Source organism: Colobus angolensis, unplaced genomic scaffold, assembly GCF_000951035.1.
Source record: "Colobus angolensis palliatus isolate OR3802 unplaced genomic scaffold, Cang.pa_1.0 Scaffold278, whole genome shotgun sequence".
Lineage (NCBI taxonomy): Eukaryota > Metazoa > Chordata > Mammalia > Primates > Cercopithecidae > Colobus > Colobus angolensis.
Genome location: NW_012116021.1, coordinates 2447196 through 2472448, shown reverse-complemented (window position 1 = coordinate 2472448; position 25253 = coordinate 2447196). Strand labels below are relative to the sequence as shown.

The 25253-nt window shown below is 47.2% G+C and overlaps 1 protein-coding gene across 5 annotated transcripts in view; it reads right to left on the bottom strand.

Moving 5' to 3' along the window:
* Nucleotides 1–25253, bottom strand: part of NTRK3 (neurotrophic tyrosine kinase, receptor, type 3) — a 385977-nt gene that overhangs the window by 324427 nt on the left and 36297 nt on the right. The window contains exon 1 of one of the 5 annotated variants that reach the window (XM_011948345.1): nucleotides 12540–12692. The exons of the other annotated variants lie outside the window; for them this stretch is intronic. The gene's annotated coding sequence lies outside the window, so the exon portion shown is untranslated. Of the gene's footprint in view, nucleotides 1–12539; nucleotides 12693–25253 lie in introns of those variants that run through there. 5 annotated transcript variants of the gene reach the window in all.

Here is a 25253-nt window from a genome sequence, read left to right as displayed (position 1 = left end):
ACGCCCACTGTCAGGGTCAGCAGTGGGGAAGTAGGAGGGCCTCCCACACCAAACAAAGAGGAAGCAGAAATGCCCTTGGCACCCGGGCACATCTTTTCCACCTTTCCTGTCCCTACATGACTTCACCAAAGCATGGGTTTTCTAAGGCCAAGGCCAGGAGGCTATGGTTCCAGTGTTTTGCAAGTAGTGACCACAAGGCGAATAAATGAATGAATCTCCAAAGGGATCAATGTCAGACCTTAACCATTTAGCTATCAGTTTCCCATGTGGACTTTCTACCCAGCCTCAACCTTTCCCACCTTCTCAGGAACACACTCATTTTTTTTCTCTTCCTCTTCCCTACCCTCAACTCTCGGCCTGTTATATTTTTCCATCAACATACAAACATCTTCTAGGAAAGCCAATCTACAAAGAAAAAAAAAAAAACCTCCTTGATTCCATGTCCTCCTCCAACTACCAACTCATGTGTCTACACCTCTTTATGGTAAATGGTTTAAAAGAATCGTCTACACCTGCAGGCCCTTCTTCCTCACCTCCCTTTGATTCTCCATCCCAGTTTGTCGTCTGTCCCACCACTCTGCTGAAACTACACTGTCAAGGTCACCTGTGATTTTTATGTTTGCAAATCCAATCGACTCTTGTCTGTCACCCATTATTCAGTCACTGGGTAGCATTTTACCCCATTAACCACTCTTTCTTCCTTGAAACATTCTTTCTTCCATGGCTTCCTTGACTACACTCTCTCCTGGGTTTCCTTCTACTCTCTGGATATTCTTTCTTAGGCTCCTTTGCTGATGTTGTATTCTTTGCCTGATCCTTAAATATTGGAGTCTCCCAGGGAGCCTAGGGCTCCTCTACTCACTTCCACTCTCATGAGCCAAGGTAATCCCCCCCAAGTGCTCTGCTCTGAGCACCATCCTTGTGCTGATAGCACTCAAATGTGTATCTCTAGCAGAACTTTCCCTGAGCTCCAGATGTTTAGCTGACATCTTAGCAGACCCAATACCAGCCCCTGCTTTCCTCCCAGTGAGCTGTGTCCATATCAATAAATGGCACTGGTATCAGTGAACAAGTGAACACATAGGTGACATAATCAGAGGTTTTGACAAGTAATAATAAAGGAGTTATCTGGAGCATCATTTCTCAACCTTATTGCTACTGATATTTTGGAATGGATAATTCTCTGTTGGGGGTGGGGCTGTGTCTTGTGCATTGTAGGAGATTAATAACATCTCTAGCCTCCTTTGGCTGGAGTTGTCCCAGCCAAACCCTGTCATTGATTCTGCCCTTCAACTCTATCTACTTCTTGCCACATCCACTGTTATCACCTGGGTCCAGGCCACCATCACCTTTCGCAAAGACCCTTGCTCCAAAACATGACTACTGTTTCCACTGCGGCCCACTTAAAATCTGTCCTCCACAAAGAAACCCCAGTGAATTAGTTGGAATATAAATTTAATCACGCATTCCACCAAAACAAACAAAAAACCTCTAGTGGCTTCTCATGCGCTTGCACTCGGGAGAAAATTCAGACTCCATCATGACCAGCAGGATCCTTCCTGATGTAACGTTTGCCATTCTCTCCTCAGCTCAAACCTCCCTCCCTCTTTATTCACTTGACTGCAGCCTCACTGGTCTCCTCTCAGGACCTTTGCATTTACTTGTCCCTCGGCCAAGATGCCAGCTTCAGGATTCTTTTGAAATGTCACTTCTTCAGAGAAGCCTTCCCTGACCAGCCTAGCTAGGGTCATTCTCTGAACCTTCCTCTAGATCAATAGTGCTCATGCTCAAGTCAGGGGTGGATTGTGCCCTCCAGGCTTGGACTGTCTGAAGACATCAGTTTTGATTGTCAGTATTGGGGCAGTGCCACTGGTGTCTAGCGGGGTGAGGCTAGAGATGTTATTAATCTCCTACAATGCACAAGACACAGCCCCACCCCCAACAGAGAATTATCCATTCCAAAATATCAGTAGCAATAAGGTTGAGAAATGATGCTCCAGATAACTCCTTTATTATTACTTGTCAAAACCTCTGATTATGTCACCTATGTGTTCACTTGTTCACAAAGACCCTTGTGTCTCTCTCCTAATGCAATGCAGGTTCCCTGAAGGCAGGCAACCTCTCTTATTCACTATTGTATCTGCAACACTCATCCAAGTTCCTGATACACAGTAGAAATTTTAAATAAACAAATTAATAAATGAGTGTCCCTCCTCAGAACCCTGTGACCTCGCAACAAGTCATGAAAAATCTGTTTACCAAGGTCTTGATGGGGACAGCACTTTTTCCAACCACTTGAAGAGTCTAAAGTATAAAGGAGCAAGCTGTGCCCATGGGATTGGGGTCAGAGGGTTGGAACCCTTGTAGCCCCTTAGAGAAAATCTCCTCCTGTCTACAGATGAGAATCAAATCATGTTGATTACAAAACCTCTGATCCTTACTAGACATCTTAGCTTTGAACCAGGGGAGAAAATGGAGGCCTTTGATCAAGAGTAAAAACAGCCTCAGGCAGGGAGACAGACATTGATTTTGACCCTTACTCCCCAATGGGTCTTGGGGGAAAAAGTCTGAGCAAGAAGGAGTTTGGTCCAGGCCTGAGCAGCTGGCTTGAAAGTAATCCAATAGTGCGAGCTCTGTGCCTAAAATCAGCTGGCCCCAGGGGTTCTGAGAGTGTTGCCCTTCGGGTGGCCAATTTCCTTAGGAAAATATGAAATGGCCAGGCCACCCTTTACTGAATTATAAAGCACTTATCACTTCTTTAATAACTACCCACATGGAGGACTTAATTCACTCAATATGGAAGTTATAAAGGCGAATTGGTAAGTGAGCATTAAGCTCAAGTGCATTGTATAAAGACTTATGAGGGCAATATTTTCGCCTATTAAAAGGGTAGATTTTCTCACTGCAACTCTGCCTCAGAGTTAATGCAGAAAAGTCACTCCAAAGCTTGGGGCATTTTCATTGTTAGAGGGTAAGTTCAGGTCACTAGGAGGAAAGGGAGTCCTTGACTTTGCAGGAATAATTATCGCGGAACCTGAGGGTGTCAGTGTGATTAGTCAAGGTAAGCATCAGAAAGACAAGATCACATTTGTGGTGGCCAGCCCTCTCTTTCGTGCACAGCAAGCTGGGATGCAATCGGGCCACAGAGAAGAAGAGAGAAGTCACAGGATGAAGAAGGAAGGGTAGGCTGGAATAGGGGCTGCAGAAGAATGTGGAGCAGGGGCTGCAGGAGGAAGGCAGGCCCTGGGGCCAGCTCCTGTAAGACCTGAGCACTGGGAGGAACACCGACTTACATCTGCAGCCTGAAAGGGAGGAAATGATGTTCACCTTTGTATTTTGTAAGGCAACCAGCTCTGGGATTTCTGAAGATTCCAGGGGGCTCCGTTTAAGGAGCTGGAGTGGTAGCCTTCCTCACCCAAGTGAAGGAAATGCAGGCTTCTCTCCTGTTCGCTTTTCCCTCCCTTGCTTCAGCATTGCCACCCATTTCCTTTCCTCTAGCAATAAACCGTCTGTTCTTTTCCTCATATACTCACCCTCTCTCTCCATTCACATGACTTCAATTACTGCCTAATTAAAGATTGATTCCAGTTCTACAGCTCTTGTAGATGCCTAACCTCTCCCCTGTCCTGAAGTTCTTGTTATCAGAATACACATTCCCCTCAACTCTTAAGAGTAAATATGGACAGAATGGCTCACTCTTACCACCTGAACTTTCCCAAACTACCTTTACTGAGTGCTCCTGACTTGAAACATGACAGCAGAGATGGTGAGTCAATTTTAACTTATGTACAATACCAGTGGGTTGGCAAGAGCTAACACAGAGTGCTGTGATTAGAAGAGGTCTGTGGTTGAGCAGGACAAAAAAATAATAATAATAACCCCTGTGATCGATTAGTGATGTCTGCCCTGGGCACAGTACATGGAAGGACTATGAAAGTACCATCCATTGACCACATCTACTCAAAAGGCTCTGTGACATCTTTTCTTTCTCAGATTCAAGTCCCATCAGTCCCTTCTTCCTGATATTGCAAGTAACTTCCCTTGTCTTTTTATTTCTACAGTTTCTGTCTTAGACAGCCTCATGCCCAGAAGGATATGAGGACCTCTTAGCAACCCTTTCAGCTTTCAGCCTTTGAGTGCTAACCTGTTCTAGGCTCCATTTTTTTTCAAAGATGACATCGATCATGTCCCCTATAGGCCCAAGACATCCCAATAGCTATCAAACCCCTCACACCAAACCAAACTTCTATTAGGAAGCCTTAAGCCTGCAGAAAATCTGAAACTGAGGAGAAGGGACTATAAACAGAGCTACAGACCCTTTGAGGATGGAAGCAACCTTTTCTCTGTTTCCCATGTCCAAACCATTACACTACTGAGATGCTTTCCTGGGGCTTGAATCCAGTTGGAAGCTGAGAAGAAAGGGGATTGCTAATGGGACCTGTGTAAATGGCTTTTGTATCTCTCATTCTTCTTGTCCCCATGTGTTCTCATCTTTCTCTCAAAGAAAATAAAATCAAGCTACTCCAGGGAGGTGTGCTCACTTCCACAGAGAAGTCTACCTGCCAGGCATCATCACGCCTTCTCCCCTCTGGTTCTTCCCTGTACTATTTTTGGAAACGGTTTGGTATAATGAAAAAACAACAGCTTTGGGGTCAGCACTGGGTTTCACTTTCCAGCCTGTCACTGACAAGCTAGGTGACCTCCCATGGCCTCAGTTTCCTCATCTGTAAAATAGAGATAATGATGCTGACCTCATGGAGGCATCATAACAATGAACTAAAATAGTGTTTGTAAAAAGCCCAAGCACATTCCCTGAAATATGCTAGGGCTCAAAGAATGTTTATTTTCCTCTCCAAGAAGAAAAGCAATCCTTGGGTTGTGCAGGAATTGAGGTCAGGATCTGTGGCCACCGTGGCAGGGAGGGTAACCCTACTTGCAGCTGCAGTGGCTGAGGCTGTGACAGGCATGTAGTGTGAGACTCTTCTCAGCCACCCCCTTCCCATCCTTACCCACCGCTTCCTCCTCCGCTTGTAACCCAGCCTGCACTTTGCAAGTCAGCCAAGCAAAGCCCTGGCTTCCCAGATCTGGTTCCCTCTAGCATTCTCTGAGCCATGGTGCCTCTCCCTGCCCAACCCTGGCTACTCAGAATGTCGGTGGAGCTGAATGTCTCCTTCTGGGGTTCCGATGTGCCACATCTTCCTCTCCACTAAGCTTTTAACAAACCATCGCCACCTAGTCACAGTCACTCAGCGATCCCAGCCTCACCCTCTCATTACTGGGAAATTTTTCTAGGTGGCTGCTGATGTATGTATGTAATCCTGTCACCTGTGTGTCTAGGCATTATCTGCCCGGCTTCCCCTGTGAGAGCATAAATTCCTTGACAACAAAGTCTGCTGCATTCTATTTATCTTGCTCACCCTCCTTGTGCCCCATGCTCAGTTCTGCACTCAGTGAGTGTTCAGACCTCGCAGGAATTCCTAGAAGCTTCTCCTTGAAGCTGAGACCAGGTGGACTCCAACCTGCAGTGGAGAAGAGCTATCTAAGTAGCCAAGGACAGGGCTGAGGCCCAATGCTAAGGGCCCAAGAAGCACAAAACAGAGAGCTGAGGAAAGATGCTGACTGACACACAGTTCTCAGAGTCTCATCCTTCACAACTCAGCCAGATGTCTTCACCTTTGGAGAGCTTTCCTTGGCCCCCTGTTTCTCAGTCACAAATTCCTCTGCTGTGCTGTCCATCATGGAACTAGGGCTGATATTTGAGACAATAACACTTCATAGAGCACAAACTCAGGACCAAATGGACATCACCTCCTAAGCCAGGCACTGATCCTTAGTTCCTGGATCCAGGGATGGGGTGGGGTGGGGTCAAGGAGGTATCAGGCTGGAATGGCTGGTTGACTGGAATATTGGGCATCATCACCTGGGGAGCTCAGGGAGCAAATATTTACCCTTTACTATGGAAGTAGCTCACTACTTTCACAACTTCCAGGCTTTAACTGATGTAAGCTGGTGAGAGTCCACTCCAAACAGAGCCTGCGCCTCTCCCAGGACACTCATGACATCGTCCTGTACTCTTCGACATGCCTATCTCCTCCACAAGACTCCTTGGGGCAGGGACTATGTCTTTTATATCAGCCTCCCTGGCACCAAATGGGGCTCCTGGCTCCTAAAAAGCCCTGGTAAATGTGGCATGGATGCAGCAGGAGTTCTCCTTCCCAGAGCTGTCAGCTTCACCCTTGGGCAAGAGCATTTAATATCCCGAAAGGAATTATCCAAATTAGTGAAGGCAGGCCCAAGGCACCATCCCAGGAGTCCCATGGTGGGGCAGGATGGGGGAATGCAACAAAGACTCTAACTGCCCCTCTTCTAGGGAGCCTGGTGAAGCACATCTCCTGGGACTGACCTTCTGCGCTGCACAGAGTGGAAACCTCAAGCTGAAAGTGGTGTCTGTGCCCTCAACTCCAGCACCTGGGGAAAGTGTCTGGGGAGACCCAGTCTTCGGCCCTCATCCCTGCAAGCATTCTACCTCTCTAGGTCAGTAGCAGCAGGGTTTACTCAAAGATCCTAGGGGCTTGGGAATGTAGAACCCCACAGCTGGCTCCTGAAATGGAGTTCAGCAGGACAGCCTGGGCCACCACTTCCAAGAAAGGAAGTGGTGCTGGTGCCCAGTAAGTAAAGAGGAAAAACCTACAGGTGGGAGGGGGAGTCAGAGCCAGAACACTCCAGGATTCTCAGGTCCAACCCCAATCAGCTCTCTTATCACACTATGCACAAGGAAGAAGTGCAGCCCATGGCTATCTGGATAGTGGGTGACCGTGAATAAATTGGCAGCATGATTGAGCCCAGGCTCTGAGCCTCTGGCTATAGAGCTCACTCATGTCCCCCTGCATTCACCACAAAGAAGGACTCGATGACCAGAAGCCATTCATCAGTCCCCACCTGCCCAGCCTGGCTGCCAACCTAGAGCCCATCTTTACTCACTGGGTTCAGCTTCTCACAAGCCTAGCTGAGGCTGGTCTATCCAGGCCTAATCCCAACAGCAGGTATGGCCTGGAACTCCACTTCATTTATTTATAAAGTACCTACTATGTGCCAGCTCCCTCTGCCTGGCAACTGGTGTTCCTAGACAGATTTCCCCTCCTACACCACTGACATGGTTTGGCTGTGTCCCCACCCAAATCTCATCTTGAGTTGTAGTTCCCATAATCCCTATGTATCATGGAAGGGACCCTGTAGGAGGTAATTGAATCATGGGCAGTTACCCTCATGCTGTTCTCGTGATAATGGGTGGGTTCTCACAGGATCTGATGGTTTTATAAGGGGCTCTTCCCCCTTTGCTCAGCACTTCATCTTCCTGCCAACATGTGAAGAAGGATGTTTTTCTTCCCCTTCTGCCAGGATTGTAAGTTTCCTGAAGCCTCCCCGGCCATGTGGAACTCTGAGTCAATTAAACCTCTTTCCTTTATAAATTACCCAGTATTGGGCAGTTCTTTATAGCAGCGGGAGAACAGACTAATGCAACCACCAAGCTGAAGCCCTCCCTCCAAGCCTTCTGGAAGCACCTTAGCAATATGACAGGGTCTCTATCACAGGCTCTGATTGCCACTTCAATGAGATGCTGAAAAGCTGAGACAGGAGCCCTGCCCAAATCCCAGCTGTGCAGCTAGGCTCTAACAATGCAGTGAGCACACCATCATCTTTCTTTTTCCTGGCAGATGGACTCAAGTCCTGCTCACACTTTCTCATTGCATCTTGCTAATGGCTAATGGACCAATCTCAAACCACGTAGATCCCTGTCTGCCCCGTTGGAATCACAGCATTATTAATTTTTGGTTAACAACAGGAGTGCTTTCCAGATCCACCGCACTAAGCGCCACGGTCAGCCAGACCAGTCCCAATCAGACTCAAGCCCTGATATCTTACCCACCATGATATGTTGGAATGGGAGTGCTGGCTAGACTCTGGGGACCAGCCCGGCAGCTGGCCAGTTTCCCTTTGACCTGAGCCCACCTATTGTTAGTTTTCTTCCTTTTCCTTACCAGCATGCCATTGGAAATTCAAAATGACTAAAAGCTGCATTTATGAGTGTGCAGACACCTACCACCCATGGGTCTCATGGGCCTTGTCCCTGGGCTCTAAGGGTGTGTGAAGCCACCATATCACGTGCAATTCAAGAATTCAAAACCTAGGCCAGCACAAGACTTGCATCTGAATTCTATGACGGTAACAAACTTCACAGTAGTCTTCAGTTCAGACTCTCAAGGAACCTGTGTGACAAGAAGCCCTCTCTTCCTGCATACCTCGTACATGCTACAGGAGTGCAGAAAGGTTAAGGTGCAAATGACCCCGGAGGAAAACACTCCCAATTCACATCATCTGGACACAAAGGCCATTCCTTCCAGGCAGAGAAGGTTGAATCTCCGCTGGTCCCTGTACTTAAACCTGTGAGGTGCTAGCTCTGCCTGCAGGTATCTTGGGGTCCCAATACTTCAGACACCGTGATGTTGGGCTTTTTCTTAATGGAAACTGCCTGTTTGCCAAGGAGCCCCTGTCTGCTTGGTCTGCTCATAAAGGGTTCTTTTCATGCCCTTGGAACGCTTGCATAGTGCATACAGAGCTCTTCTTACTTATAGCAGCTTTATAAAATACATTTGAATGATGTCCCAAGTCACTCTCTCTTCTATTTCTTCCCTTATTTCTTTGTCAAAGATGGTGCCCTTCCAACAGGTCTGGATTCCAAAAAACAGACTATATCAAGGCCTAAATGTGAACATCTATTTGCCTCTGAAGAAGGTGAGGGTTCCACAGATTAGGATCCCCAAACAGGCCTTAATAGCTATTCTCCAGGTGACTACTGCTGGCCAAAACCTTCCTCCTGGTCTTCATTTCTTGCCTTCCAGGTCTTCCCTTGGCTAATCCAAGCCTAAGTGGGGAGGCATGAGGGGCTTTTTTCTCCACCAGCCTGTATCCCAGCAGCCTTGCTTGGGCTCTTCCAACTTCACTTCCGTTCGACATCTCCTCCACTTCACTGACTTTCTCTCCTGGCCTTTCCTTTCAATCATTCATCTTCGCATTTGGGAGACAGGGTTCCTCTTCCAGCCAACAGCTCTGTGCAGTGTGAAGTCATAGTTGGCAGCAACAGGCAGAATGCCCCATTCTCTAAAGCAGAAACCTCAAAGAACCCAAAAAGTGAGTCAGTGTTTCCAAAAGCTGTCCCGTGCTCAGCTGTGTGCTCTGGACAGTCATTTGGGGGAGTTATGGGGATACAGATGCCCTTTTGACTAAGCGACCCATTCATGTTCATCTTCAGGGTGTGACCAGTTGGGCCCCAGATCTGTCCCTGTCCTAGGATTCTTCAGGGGCTGCCTGCAAGTTTCCAGTCCAGCCCATCTCCTCACCATGATTTGTGCAGTTGCGTAAAGTGCTGTCCTGGAGAGAAGGACGTTCCCAAGGAGAGCATCGACACCTGCGTGTCCAAAGGCTGAGTGTGACCCATGAGTCTTATTTCCCACAAAGGTGAGATCCGAGAGCTAAAAAGACCTAAGACCACAAGGTAAAGAAGGAAAACCAGCACTGCTGATTCCCTAGGAAATAAAATGCCCCTGGCTAGCAGGAGAATCTGGTTGGGTAGGGGCTGGATGAGACACTGCAAAGCTTGTCCAGCAAACACTATGTGTGTCCCACTGATATCCCTCAGACCTTCCCACTTTCTGATGCTAGCTGGCTCCCAGCGGCCAGCACCTGCTTCTCTCTTCCTGAGAGCCTTCTCTGGGGTGGGCCAAGTGTCTGCAGGGCTTAATACCCCAGGAGCAGCCCTCCTAGAGATGATGGTGGACAAATATCCCAGATCCAGTTTCCCACAGTGATTGCTAGCTCGGTAAACACTCTTCCTGGCTTCCCATCTCAGTTCCCCATTCCCTGACCTAGAAGTCCTGAGATTACTTCCCAAATAAATTACTTGCCCTTGAATATTTCTCTCAGGGTCAGCTTCTAGGGGTTCCCAAACTAAGACACCTTTATGTCTACCAGCTGCTACACATGGGAACCCATGTATGTCTTTCCAGTTCTGCCTCCTACCACATGACTCAGATCCCAATAATCCACTTAAAAGAATAAAGAGTTGCACTGTTTGAGCTTTTACTGCATGTCAGACTCTGCATTTACCCCCCTAATCTCATTTCAATCCCATAACCACCATAATGAACAGGTTTTATCATTCTTGTTTATAACGAAAGGCACCAAGGCACCAAGAGGTTGAGTGACCTTCTCAAACCTCACACAGCTAAAAGAGGTTGATTAATGGGTATGGATATACAGTTAGATGGAAGAAATAAGATCTAATGTTCAATAGATTGGTAGGGTGACTATAGTTAACATTAATCTACTCTACATTACCAAATAGCTAGAATAAAGTAATTCAAATGTTCCTAGAATAAAGAAAAGATAAATATTTAAGGTGATGGCTATCCCAATAACCCTGATTTGATCTTTACACATTATATGAATGTATTAGATTATCACATGTACCCCAAAGTATGTACATCTGTTATGTATCAATAAAAATATTTTTTTTAAAAAAAAGGAAAAGTAATTTTTAAAATTTTACTTTAAGTTCTGGGATACATGTGCAGAATGTGCAGGTTTGTTACACAGGTATACATATGCCATGATGATTTGCTGCACCTATCAATCCATCATCTATGTTTTAAGCCCTACATGCATTAGGTATTTGTCCTAATGCTCTCCCTCCCCTTGCCTCCCACCCCCCAACAGACCCCAGTGTGTGATGTTCCCCTCTCTGTGTCCATGTGTTCTTATTGTTCACCTCCCACTTATGAGTGAGAACATCTGGTGTTTGGTTTTTCTGTTCCTGTGTTAGTTAAGCAAAGGTAATTTTTTTAAGTGAAGTCCAGATACAAACTCTCCTCCATTGGATTCTGCAGCAGTTACTCTTAATCCCAACAATCTATCACCTTTCAGGAACCTGGTCTCGCCAGTCTTTGGATTTCTCCTCCTTCTGGCATGCCCTCTCCCCTATTATCTTCTAACTTGAAAAAAAAAAAAGTCTTGCCTATTTCACACAGTTCTTGAGGTGATTCAACAAGTCATTGTCTATAACAAAAACCACAATAAACTATAACACATTAGAAATGTAGGGAAGCCAAATTTTGATCACTTCTATTCCTACAATCAGTCATTTCTAATGCTACTTACTCTACAAACTCTACCCTTGATGTCCTGATCCTTGGCCAGGGTCTCCTTCAAGCCTTATCACAGTCGGTTTTGGTATCAGAGTTTTTGCAGATGTATCTTTTCTCCCCTCAGAAAGGCCCTTTCCTTTGCACCCTGCTTGCACCGTAGGAGGTGCTAAAAATTCTTTCTGAATGAACTAATCAGTTACATAGAAGTGTGGGAATGGGAGCCCACCCAAGCCACAGACTCTCATTCCACACATCCAGAGCTGCTGGTGAAGGGAAGCAAGGCTGCAGTCACTGGACAAATATTCACTGGGGGCATGTCACCTGCTGGGCACAGTCTCTGGCTCAGGCACATTCATCAGGTGTCAACTCTCAGCAGAGCAGGGCTACCTGAGTGGTGAGGTACAAGCCCCTCTCCCATTGGATCAAACTCAGTTGGATCAAACCACTTTGACAGGAGGCGAGGGAAAAGGAAAGGAATATGATGGGGAAGATGATGCATCTCTGAGATTCTTGTTACAGTCTGGGCAATATCCTGCATCAGCCCTGCCCTTCCTACCAGGAAAATCAGCATTCTCAGGAGTGCTGAGAAATTGGAGAGAAAGAAGAAAACAATCCAGGGCTGACATTGACATCCATTAAAAGTGGTTTTCTCCCTCTGCTGCTAAGCTTAGCATATGGTTCTGTATATGGTGGGAAGACGAGGGATCTGGATTCAGGGTTTAAGATGCATTTCAGCTGGAGCCTTGATGCCTTAGTGTCCATGTGCGGTGAGAAACAGAAGGGATGACAGACTTCCCTGGTTCAAGAGAGCACGGGGCAATGGCAAGCCAGAATGTGTCCACTGCCCACACTGGCCTATGTGTGCCTCAGCTCTCAGACCCTCCCATCTTGCCAGCTAGGCCTTTGAGGACTCTCCTGCAAGCATCTCCCCAAGGTCCCACGGAGGTCCAAGAGCCCAGCATGGCAGTGATGCTCATGTGAAATCACACTTACTATGTGATCTGCCACAGATCTCTTCCTAGATGGCTACAAACTTCTATAGACACGAGCTCTGGTATATCATCCTAGGGATAAAGGAAGCCAGCCAGTCACAGCCCCCTATTTCCTGAGCACCAAAAGGTAACTAAGCTGCACATAGCCCCTCTTCTGAAAAAGGGCTATCCTAAGCCCCCAAACGGTGACTCCAGGGTCAGTCCTCTCACCTCGGTTTGGCCCCTGTTCATTCTCCAGGCCTTGAATAAATAAAATGGTGAGTCTGACTACAAGGGAAGGCTCCTAAGGACTTTGCGGATGGGAGGGCACACAGGTTGACCAGAGTCTCCCATAACCCTGACCTACCTACTGCAGTCGAACTGGCCCCTAGGTGTGTACAGGGGACAAGAGCATCCCCTGAATCCCTCATGCTCCCTCCTGCAGACCTGGAGGGTGCCTTGTGAATGGACAGCTTAACGAAGAGGGGTCCAGTTGCAACAGCTGCCGACCTCACCTTCCGGGATCTGCTCAGCCCCACTTTCCAATCCATTCTCCACAGCAGCTAGAGATGCCTTGGAAGACACTTATTAAAACTCTCCAGAAACCTCAAGGGGTTCTGGTTCTGAGGAGAAGCCCATACTCCTTACAGTGGCCAGGTGGGCGGGGCTGGGTCTTTCATGGCTCACAGCTCCTTTCCCTGCTCCCACCTCACCCATAGCCCTGCAGCCACAGCCATCTGTCTCTGCATCAGCGGCCCCACGCAGGGCTTTTGTTAGTGTCTGCTTGTGCTGCTCCCTGAGACTGTCCCCAGACACACCATTGCACCTGGTCAACTCCTTCAAGTCTCAGGGGAAATGTGCTTCCTCAGGGAACCCCAGGTCCAGGCTTGGTCAGCGCCCCAGGTCTGTGTTACCCAGAACCTTGTTTTTTCCTCCTTCAGAGCACTTGTAGTGAAATTCAGAGTCACTGGCTTAGCATCTAGCTCTGCCCTGACATTGTGGGTCCATCAGGGCCTGCTTTATTCCTGGCTGCATCCCCAGCCCTCGGGCCACGAACTTAATGGTGTTTGTCAGGTTGCTTGATCCTAACAGGCTGGTTTCACAAGAAGGTGATTGCTGGGACTATTATATTATCTCCCTCCAGGGAGTCCCCAGGCACCTGCCTACAGGATGACACTGTGTGGGGATAGTTGTCCCAAGAGCTAGGTGGTGGAACTGTCTTCAGTGCTGAGGCAGTCAGGACAACTGAGCTACCCACAGATGTGACTCTTTCCCCCCCACACCTTCAACTTCCTGCCCACAGCCCAAACACACCCTTACTATGTCGTTTCTCAAACACAATCCCAATTCCTCCAAAAGCTTCTGTTAAATCAATCTGAAGAGTTCAAGATAAAATACACACAGCTGTCCTGTTGAAGTGGTTATGTGCTATCACTGTGGCCTCAACCAGTCACAGAGACTCAGGTGGCAAAGCAGTGTATTAGGGGGACAAGAGCTTTCTTCTCTGGAGAAGGATACCCTGCCTCTTCTTTGTCCTCTCAAAGGTTTAGTACCAACCATGCAACAGTACGTGGCAGAGGCCTCTGCTACAGTCAAAAGAAGCACGTCCCCAGACAAGGCTTTTTTCCCAGATAAGCCAAGGCCCCTCCTGGCTTCCTGGAGCTATCATCAGCATCACCCTCAAACAGAGCCTCAACAGACCAGGGCCAAGTGTGCTCAGCTCACGGGAGATGGCAGAGATGCCATCACATATGCAAAGATTCTCAGCCCCTTCCTGGTTGCCTTTGAAAGCCACTGCTCCTGTGGACACGGGTCATCATGTTCCATTTTAAGTTGAACAACAGGTAAGCTTGTGGATCCTGAGAGGCCAGCCTGCAGAAACTTCCTATGGTGCATGGATCCCAAAGGCATGAGGTAGGCAAGGTTACTTGGTTTGCTTCAATGCCACCCCACTCCCTGCAATGGGATCTGCTGCAGTCCTCCAGTCACTATGGCCACGACATCCCTCCAGCACACCTGGATCATAACCAAGGAAGTGGCAATGTCAGAAACAGGAGACATCCCTTCCAAACAGCCCATCACCAAGGTCTCCCAAACACTGGCACTCTGTGAGCCCAGGAAGGTTTCCATCTCTCAAAGTCCACTTCTTCCCTCCCACATCCCTCCCACACTCAAGGGGATCCTTCATCTCATCTGACTCCTGCTTGGTCTCAGCCCCTTTGGATGCTCCATTTTAGTTGGAGAAAGGGATATAAAATGATACCCCTCTAAAGGGAATCAAAATAGAGTGGACACAAAGGAAACGAGATTCACAGCGAGAAAGCAATTTGACATTTGCGTGATGCTACGTCATTGTGTTTCAGGCTATAAAGTGCATGCAAACCACCTGGGCATGTTGTAAAAATGCAAATTCTGACCCATAGGTCAGAATGAGGCAGGGTCTGAGATTCTGCACTTTTAACAAGCTCCCAGGATGACTGAGGTTGCTAGTCCATAGAACACACTTTGAGTAGCAAGAGTCTGCCTGCACAACGCCTGGCCACAGAGTAGGCACTCACAGTGATTTGCTACATTGAGTTAAACTGCAGGAAGAGCTGGGTTTGATGGCAGGACTCATTAATAAACAGCATGTGGTAAGCTGAAGCAGTCAAATAAACCAATGGTTCCCAATGCTGGCAGCACATCAAAATCACCTAGGGAACCTTTCGAAAATGCCAATGCCTGGGGCCCACCCTCAGAGATTGTGATTTCATTGGTCTGCAGTAGAGCCTGAACATTTGTATTTTTTAAAGGTTCCTTAGGGGGATCCTAGTGTGCAATCAGGTTAGAGGGCCAATGAATTCAATAAAACGATGTCATTGCCTGCAATGTGCCGAGCATTGTGCCCTGAGTGAGGCATTGGACATACAGAGTTGAGTGGGACCAGGTACTGCCCGTGGCGAACTTGAAGACTAATAAGGAAAATAAATCTATGTGTAATTATAATGGAAAAACTACTATTAGGCATAGTTCCATAAACTGGTTTGGGAATACAGATGAAGGAAAAACTGATCCAAGATGGGGGGAAATGAGAGGAAAAGGAAGACAGTGACGAAGAGGTAGTGATATATGGGCCTTAACGGATACATAGGAGTTTTCTAGACAGACAAGGGAAGCAGCTGCCCCAGACCTCTGTTCTTCCCCATTATTGGTCATGGGGAGATGATGTTTGGCCAGCAGCCGGTGTCCTAAATTCTAGGCAGCTGCCTACTGCTCCCATGGGTTGATAAGGAAGGTGTATGCACAAAGAACAAGGTTAATCCAATGGGTGTTCTCTTATCAGCTGATGCTGTCTGGAATACCACATGGGAGTGGCCAGGATGCCCTATCAGTCAGAGACCAGTCAGGAAAACAGAATTCACATCCTATACTTGAGAGAGGAAATTTAATGGGGAAACAGGTGACATCTTGGAGTTGCTGAAAAGCCAAACAGGGAGGCACAAGGAAACCCAGAGATGAGCAATAGCAGGAAGACCCCAGGCCGAAGGGATAAAAGGAGGAAGTGGTGCTGTGAAGCCCAGGGTCAGAGCCGTTTGGCAGGAGCCAGGAACAGCAGGGACTGCCCAGAAGAAGCTGTGAATACTAAGAAACACAGCCATTGCTAAAGATGCAAAGACCACTACCCAGAGAGTGAGGCAGGGAGCTTGCCCTCTCTGTTCCTGACCACAGACTCAAACAGTTTCTCCCACTGGCCAAACCCAGCCCCCAGCCAATTGGTAAAGGGTCCTGGGAGATGTTGTTTCCAGGGGTCAGGACTTCAAGGGTAGGGAATGGATCTGGGCACTGACAGGTAAATGACAGACTCATTCTGGGCTTCCGGCAAAAGCAGGCTAAATATAGCCCGCATCCCCTCCCCTACCTTCAAAACTCTATCTTGCCAGCCAGTGCAGTCCTGCATTGGATCTGGGGATCTGGGGAGGCCACGTGGCAGGTCACATCCAGCTGTAAATACCCTCTTCTATGTGTCCTTATGGTGTTACACAAATAAATATTATCAATTTCTCTGTATGCAAAGATGTACAAGTGTTTATGAAGCACTGCCCCAAGAAAAAGCTAAGAAAGAGGGATTGAAGGGAGCCCACACCTAAGAAGAGCTGTTTCTCTTGAATAGGGAGGGCCTCTCAAGGGGAGGCAGCCTCAGACCCCTCTAACTGTGCTGGGAGCACCAGGAGAGAAGCAATTCAAAGAGCAGCCTAATTCCAAAACAGAGAGCAATGACCTGATCTATCTTCCTCGCAAAAGTCTGAAGATGGAAGAAATTCTTAAAATGAAACCCAAAAAAGTCTTAGCCTCAGGTTTTGAAAGAAATAAAGGAATGCTACAGAATGCCCTGTATCTCAAGCAGTTGTTACTCTGCAATTCCTCAATTGCTTTCTTGCCTTTGCATCACGATGGTTTGGAACTGAACAAACTGGCCAGAGGGAAAGCTCAGATGCAGTAACAACTCTCCTGGGTAGTGCCTCTGAAGATGACGCTGCTGGGTCCTCCCCAAGGCAGGAGAGAGCTAACACCTGGAGCAACTTGCCCCTGGTTTTATTTAGAAATTCCTCTAAGTTTACCGAGTCTTTAGAGAAAGCAGAAGCCTTCTCTCAAACAGCTAGTATCACTGAGTTCTTCTGATTTATTTGTAAATGGATCATGAAAGCTCGTCCTCAAAAGCTAACCAAAGAACATAACTTCTGCCTCAACTTCCACCAAAGAGTGGGCTCCTGGGACAGCCGCCACCTTGGATGGAAGGCAGCTTTGGGAGAGACAAACAGAGCAGTGAGCAGGAAGGGAGACACCCTGCCTAAGACCCAGAGCAGTGAGATGTTCCACTGAGAGCCCCAGCACACCATTTTCATTCAAGTAGCATTTATGTACTCCACTCATTAAAAAACTAATGTACTATTGTTTTAATTGAGGGCAAATTTACATAACATAAAATTAGCCATCTTAACATGTGTAATTTAGTGGCATTTAATACATTCACAATGTCATGCAAACATCCCTTCTATTTAGTGCAGCATTGTCATCACCCCAAAAAGAAATCCTACATCATTAAGCAGTCACTCCCCTTTCTTCCCTTTCCCTAGTCCGTGGCAACTATGGATTTACCAATTCTGGACATTTCATATAAATGGAATCATAAAACATGCACGTGTATTTGTATCTGGCTTATTTCACTTAACACGTTTTTGAGGTTAGGTTCATCCATGTTGTAGCATGTATCAAAATGTCACTCTTTTTTATGGCTGAATAATAGGCCGTTATAGAGATAGACCACATGTTTATTCATTCATCAGATGATGGACATTTTGGAGTGTTTCCACCTTTTGGCTATTTTAAATAGTGCCACTACAGCCATTCATGTTTATGTTTTTGTTGAAATACCTACTTTCAATTCTTTTGGGTATATACCCAGAAGAATTGCCCATTTTTAAAGGATTTGAGAGAAGACATAATATAAAATAGCATAACTAGGAATGTAAGCAAAATAGACTTTTTAAAAGGGAACAAAGGAGTATGTGTTAACAGGAGCCCAAGGTGAACGAATTGTCACAATCAGGCACTGAATGTGGCCACAGGTTTCCTTGCAGCTAAGGTGAAAAGGGAAACAAATCAAGTCACTGCAAGTCAGCTGTAGAGATAAACATGTTTTCCCTGACACTACATCCACAAAAGAACCTGTAGCATAGATCCTTCTATAAAAGATTGTGTGTGACATTGCAGAGAACGTGTTCTTTATATTTCTACAAGAGATAGAAATGTTCTTCAAATGAGTGGTTTTGCTTTTTCTTTTCTAATCAACTCTATATGGCTCATGAACACATTTAAACTGTAATTCAATAAACCCAATTTTGTAGAATAAAGCAAATATAGCCCAGATACATTGCTTTCTAAATACCCAATTTATTACATGAATCAAATGTGAAGAATCCCAAAGAAATAATGGTGGAAGCATCCATTAAAAGTCTCTAACAGTTCATTTCTTCAGCATGTCTCTGAATTCTTTAACATGTGCCCATAATGCAGACATTTTATGCTGGTGGTCAAAGTGATAGCCTTTAGCTTAGATATGAGGCAAGGTGTGTAAAGGGTAAAGTTGCCATTTAGCTGTGGATGTTCACAAGACACTTCTCTGTTGATGGGCCTCATTTCTACCCGAAAATACTGTAACTGAGACCTGCACTTGGGGGACCTCTGACCCTCCTTTCTCCCAGCTCCTCCTACCTCTCCAGCCAGGTAGATGCTTCATGGAAGCTGTTTTGGCTGCTGCATCACACACACACATCCCAGGCCCCCATGGCCAGCAGTATGTCCCACTCTGTGGCTGCCACTGGCAGAGCAAAAATCCATCAGACATCCAAAGAAGATCCATTCCTGAAGGGGGAACATCAGGGCCCCTGCACTGAGTGGAGTCCAACTCCATCCTCACCCTATACTGAGTCAGAAACAGCCCCAGGAAACTTGGTCACTGCACCAATGCCCACGCTGAGACACTGCAGGGTGGTGGGGTCCCATCGCCTGGGCACCTGACGCCAGTAGCCCATGTGGAATGGCTCTGTCTGTCTGAGGTTTAAGCCGTAGTAAAATGTGCTTCTTTCTATGCCTGACAGAGACTAGCACAAATGTCTTTCTGCTGTGGATTTTCTTGCATGGAACATTTTTTGACAGCTGCTCCCTGGAGTCGTGGTCTCACTTCCTGTCATCCTTAGGCAGCCCTCTGATGTTGGGGTGAGCCATCATTCCCGTTTCACACATGAGGAAACAGAGGCCCACCAAGACTGAGTAACTTGCTCAAAGCCCCCGTGCTGTTAGGTTCACAGCTCTCCTCCACTGGGGGAAACTGTCTACTTTTAAAGGTGTCTGTGTTCTCCCACCTTCTATCCTCGCAGCCCAAATTAAATAAAGGCGGGACAAAGACAATGAAAGAGGAACAGGGGGACAAGCTACCCACACATGTCCACTTGAGATGCTGCGAGGGTGTGCCCACAGCCCCTGTCTAGGAACAGTGGAGACTAGAGCCCAGACAGACAGACAGACGAGACAGCTCAGCCTCACTCAGGGGTGCTAGGAGAGCTCTGTGGTTCAGAAGTGGGAGTGTAGATGGACTTCAAATAACAATTGCAAACATGCGGTGCTTGCTATGTGCTGGGTACTATTTTATGTGCTCTGCCTTCATTAACTTATTGCGGCCCTCACACAGTCCTGCAAGGTAAATGCTAATACTATCACCATTTTACAGAGAAGAAACCAAGGCATGAGGAGTCAAGTCACTTACCTAAGGTCACACAGCTTAAGCAAGATTTGAAATGAGGTGGCCAAGTGCAGTGGCTCATGCCTGTAATCCCAGCACTTTGGGAGGCTGAGGTGGGTGGATCACCTGAGGTCAGGAGTTCAAGACCAGCCTGACCAATGTGGCGAAACCCCATCTCTACTAAAAATACAAAATTAGCCAGGCATGGTGACACATGCCTGTAGTCCCAGCTACTCAGGAGGCTGAGGCAGGATAACTGCTTAAACCTGGGAGGTGGAGGTTGCAGCAAGCCACGATCATGCCTCTGCACTCCAACCTGGGAGACAGAATGAGACTCTGTCTCAAAAAAGAAAAAAAGAAAAAAGAAATGAGGCCATAAGACAGGATCTATGCACTTAGCTACTGTATAGTTTCCCAGGGCTCCCATAACAAAGTATGACAAACTGTATGGCTTAAAACAAAAGAAATTTATTGACTCACAGTCCTGGAGGCTGGAAATCAGAAATCAAGGTGTCAGCAGGGCCATGCTCCCTTGAATGGCTGTAGGAGAGAATCCTCTCTTGCCTCTTCCTAGTTTCCAGGGGTTACTATCAATCCTTAACACTCCTTGGCTCATAACTGCACCACTCCAATCTCTACTCCATCTTCACAAGGTCTTCTTCCCTCTGCATGTGGCTGGGTCCACATGTCAAATTCTTATAAGAACACCAGTCATTGGGTGTAGGGCCCCTCTTGATGCTATATAACCTCATCTTAAGGAATTATATCTGCAAAGACCCTATTTTCAACACAGCCACATTCTGAGCTGCAGACTAGACATGAACTTTAGGCAGACACTATTGACCCCAGAACAGCCACTGGACCGTACTGCTTCTTGAAGGGGAGGTCACTAGGCTAGGACCATTTAAGCCAGGAAAAAATAAAGCAGAAAAAAAAAAAAAAAAAAAAAAAAAAACAGAGAGAATAAGAACAAACAAATGTGCCCCCAAGTGAACACTCTTCCTATTTCCCAAGCAAGATGCAACCTCTCTGGAACACTTTCCCCTATGAGGCCGGCTTTGTCTGAATTTGCCATTTTTGTCCCATAACTGGCTGGGCACACATCTGCCCCTCCACTAGGATGTGAGCCCCTGAAGTGCAGGGCCAGCAGGGCTCATCTTCATGCCCCAGTGCCTAGAGCAGTGGCTGGCAGCTGACAGGTGCTCAGCAAAGTGATGGGGAACTCATGACTTTCTGGGCCTCCCCCTGCTCCCCACTCCTATGCCTGGTTTATTCCCACATAAGGTATCTGACAGCCCCAGGAAGATTCAGTAATTTGCTCAAATCCCCCATAGGCCCATGGCCCTTCTTGGTCAGAGAAAGGTATCTGGGTTCCCTCACCTCCTACCTTGTGTGTCTAGCACATCATAAGCACTGTGTGTTTGTCATCTAGCATTTAGGCACAGGAAGTAACTCTGAAATTTGGCAATGGCAATTCACCAGAGGAAAAACATCCCAGTTTGTTCACGGCTTCCTTGACAAATCCCAGTTCAAACGGAGCATCACGTATGGGGGCTGGAGAAGGAAAGCAGCTGTCACCCGGGATGGACACGAGCAGCATGCTCGGCTCCAGGGCAAACACAGCCCCCCACAGCCCACCTGGTCTTCATCACTCTCTCCCTTGTGCAGATATTCACTCTGTGTGCACATATTCATTCCGGCATTACACCTCCATTGATGCAGCACTCCCCATGGCTCCCCTGAAATGTTCCGTGCTAGACGCTGTGTCTTGTGATGCCAGGAGGGAGCCACTGAGAGCAAAATCAAGAGCATCAACAGGCAACTCAGCGGAGTCAGGCTGAGGCCAGGAGGAAAGCTGGGGAAAGAGGCCCAAAGAATTCTAGAATGAGAGATCTGGAAATGGAGTGTCTAATGCTAGCAACACAATTGCATAATAAAGAGGGGCAAACTGCAAATTAAATGCAAAATTGATCACCTCTGGTGAGAGAATTGCAAGTCCATTCTCTTGAGGGAGAGAACTGACACTGGGCAAAAGCAGTAGCAGGGTAACATCTATATATACTTATAAAATATGGAACCACAGGAAGTGTCATATGCAAAGAACATGAAATTGAAAAATGTAAACATGAATGCAAAGATTTAGAACTCTGTGCTGTTCTTTCCCTGGATCTAGGCTCCCCAGGTTCCCCCTGGAAAATAACAGTTCTGAGATTTGAACCCAGGCAGCTTGATTTGAGAGGGTCCCTGCTTGTAAACCCTATCCTACGCTGTCCCATTATAATTGGAGAAAGCAATTCTCACCCTCATTAGGTTGTTATAAGACTTGAACAAAAAGATGTTCATAAAGCACCCAGCACAGTGCCTGGCCCAAGGTCACGGCTAGGGGATCATAGTGCCCCCACTTAACAGCGCTCCCATTTAAGCCAGGATTAAATAAGGGATGAGAGTGAGTTGTTATGTTGTACCTCACCAGGGCAGGGAGGACAGGATCAATTGATCATTGACCTCAGAGGGACAGCCGCTTCCATCTCCCGAAATCAGATGGAATATCTTGCCCCAGAGGCTCAGCATCCTGGCCATCCTGGGGCTGGGTATTGGAAAACCACACAGCAGCCCTAGGTACTTGTCCTGGTTCAGAAAGAGCTCACCCCTGTGGGCCTGGAGCTTGAGAAGAAGGGAAACTTAGCTACAGAATAAAATGTACTCAGATAGTTCTCCCCAGGGCTGACCAGCCCAGCCACATGCTGGTCATGGCAGAGAGGCAGTTCTGCATGACCCCAAATTAGCAGTGAGACCATCCCTCTTGGCAAAGGGCATGGCACACAGGTATGGCGAGTGGGAGAGCTGTCTTTGGATCCAAGCGCAGCAGCTGGAACTGCCTCCTGACACCCAGCCATCCTTCCTAGAACAGGCCTCCATGAGGCACATCCCCTGTAGTGGGTCAAGATGGTGATGGTGACTGCCTGGGGAATCGTTATCACCCCTCTTAGGGGAGCCCAGCGTCATCACAAATGCATGTCCCCCTCCCATGGCAAGAGCTCCCGAACCTATTATCCATCCACCCCTCTCTTGAGGAACTGATCTCACCCTTCCTTGCTGTAGTTGACTGTGGAATAGCCTCAGGCCCTACTTGTCTTAATCTGCAAATCCCATCAGGATAAGAACTATATTTGGTGGTAACCCCAAAGTACCAGGGATTGAGGTGAACTAAGTGGTTTGAAGTTTGCAGTTAACAGCGCTTCAAAAAAAAATGACTCTTATGGCCGATAAGCACATGAAGAGATACTTAACATCACTAATCATTATGGAAATGCAAATCAAAACCATGAGATAACACCTCATAACCAGTAGGGTGGACACTTACAAAAAACAAAAAATAACAAGAGTCGGTGAGGATGTGCAGATATTAGACTGCTGGTGGTAATGTAAAAATGTTGGAAAAACTGTGGAAAACAGTGTGGCAGTTCCCCAGTTCAACAAACAATTACCATATATAACTCTACTTCTGGGTAAGTGCCCCAAAAGATTAAAGGTCTCAAAGAGATGACTGTATACCCATGCTCACAGCAGCCCTGTTTACAATAATCAGAGGGTTAAAGAAACCCCTCTATCCATCGCAGACGAACGGATAACAAAATGTGGTAAATATACACCATGGACTATTATCCAGCCTTAGAAAGGAAGAAAATTCTGACAAACTCTACGGTAGAGATGAACCTTGAGGACATGATACTAAATGAAACAAGCCAGTCACAAAAATACAAACGCTGTCCAATTCCGCTTATATGAGATACCTAGAATAGCCAGATTTCTAGAGACAGAAAGTGGTGGTTGCCAGGGGAGGGGCAATGGGGGAATGAGGAGTTGTGGTTTAATGGGCATAGAGTTTCAGTTTTGCAAGATGAAAAGAGTTTGGGAGACCAGTTACACAACAATGTGGATGTGCTTAACATTGCTGAGCTGTACACTTAAAAATGGTGAGAATGGTAAATTTTATTATGTGATTTTTAGCATAATTTTTAAAGGCTCTTGTCCCCATTCTCCAGGCTGCCTCTGGGGGTTCCTTTCTTGGAAGAACACCTGGATAACAGGAATCTCAGCTCTCCCGAAAGACCCACTGTGGGGGGGCCCAGAAAATCTCTGTTCCCCCGAGTTGAAGGCAAGTGTGCTTCAAGAAACCATTTCTAGTCTAGCCTGACTACATCCCGGGGCAAGTCACAGATTCTCCCATCTGTGAAATGGGAGCATCTGCCTTTGCTATAAACAAGAGCACTATGTTGAGGCCTCTGATGGACATTTCTATGCAGCCTCCATAGAAAACCTCCCAAAGAGAAATAAAGAGGACTTCTCCATGCAGCCAGTGTTGCTGGTGAAGACTCAGGCTATAGAGCCAGGTAGCCTGGGATTTTAGCCTTGCCTCTGCCACTTACCAGTTCTGTGACCCAGCACAGCTTACTGTGACCCAGCACAGCTTACTGGAGCTCTCTGAGCTTACATTTCCTCCTTGTAAAATGGGGTAATAATACTCATCAACTAGCCCTGTTCTGGGAATTCGAGACAATGCTTGCTGAGGGCTGGCGCACAGAAGGCACTCAATTCTCAATCATGGGACGTGATGATTCTGAGTTTTAACCACCATGCTGTCAGCTGGAGCCCCATGCGCCACTCTCGGGCTCACAGTCTGACTGCAGGGCCTGGGAATCTTGGGAGGCATTATCCCTAGGCACAGGTGACTGTGTTGCTTCTGTGCCCTGCACCATTTCCTGAGCTACCTGAAAGCTCAATGACATCACCACCAGCATCAGCACCTGCATCTGCATCTGCTCCTGTCACAGGAGGCTCTGATGTCGCATTAACCCCTGTGAGAGATGGAGCTTTAGAGTGCTCAGGGATCCCTTGCCCTAAGAATTCTCTATTCTCATCCAAATCCACCTGTTTGTAAACCCAGCCTGTATCCCCTTCAAGGCCTTCCTCCATCCCAGTGCCAAGGACCGTCTGTACTGAAGAGGGCATAAGAGGGCATGGCATCACCCACCTGGTCTCTCACAACACAGCCTGGATGACAGATGCTATAGCAACAGCCCTAGCAACGACGACAGGAGACGACCTCTTGGCCACAGACTGGTGGGAAATATGTAAACAACAATCTTCACGCATGAAGGAAAGGCTGTGGAGGGCCTGAGGTGCACCTACATGTGCAGGATGGCACCCGCCTGGGCAGAGAGGGAAGCCCATTAGCAGAGTCCAACTTCCTCCTTCAATATCAAAGCAAAATAATCAATGAAAAAGGACAAGAGAGGCCTGAAATCCCTTTGACCTGCAGCAAATTAAGTTTAATCCTCTGCAGCCAGCTGTGTGGCTGTTTGGGTACAACTGGGCTGTCTGCTAGGAAACTGACAGTTCCCTGAAACCCACAGATGGGGGCCAAGAGGAGAAGTCCCAGCCAGCAGCTGGAATGCCACAACAGACGGGGCATCCCAGAGCCCCTCGCTGTGCAGGGCTGGACCCTTGGGGCAGAAGGCTGGCTTCCTGGCCTCAATACCTATTAGCAATGGAACCAAGCAAAACCTTAGGAGACAGAACCAATCCTGCTTCCCTCACACTGAGCTAAGTTCTGGAAGAAACAGTCATCCCTGGATGAAGTTGACTAAACCCAAACCTCTACTAGCCCAGCTATGAACCAGCACTTCCATTTCCAAAGCAGTACATTCTGGTGGGAACTGAAACTCCTGAAGTGGGTGACTTGTCCGGGCTTCCAGGGGTGGTGGAGGTCAAAATTGAGACTAGAAGAATCTTGATGGT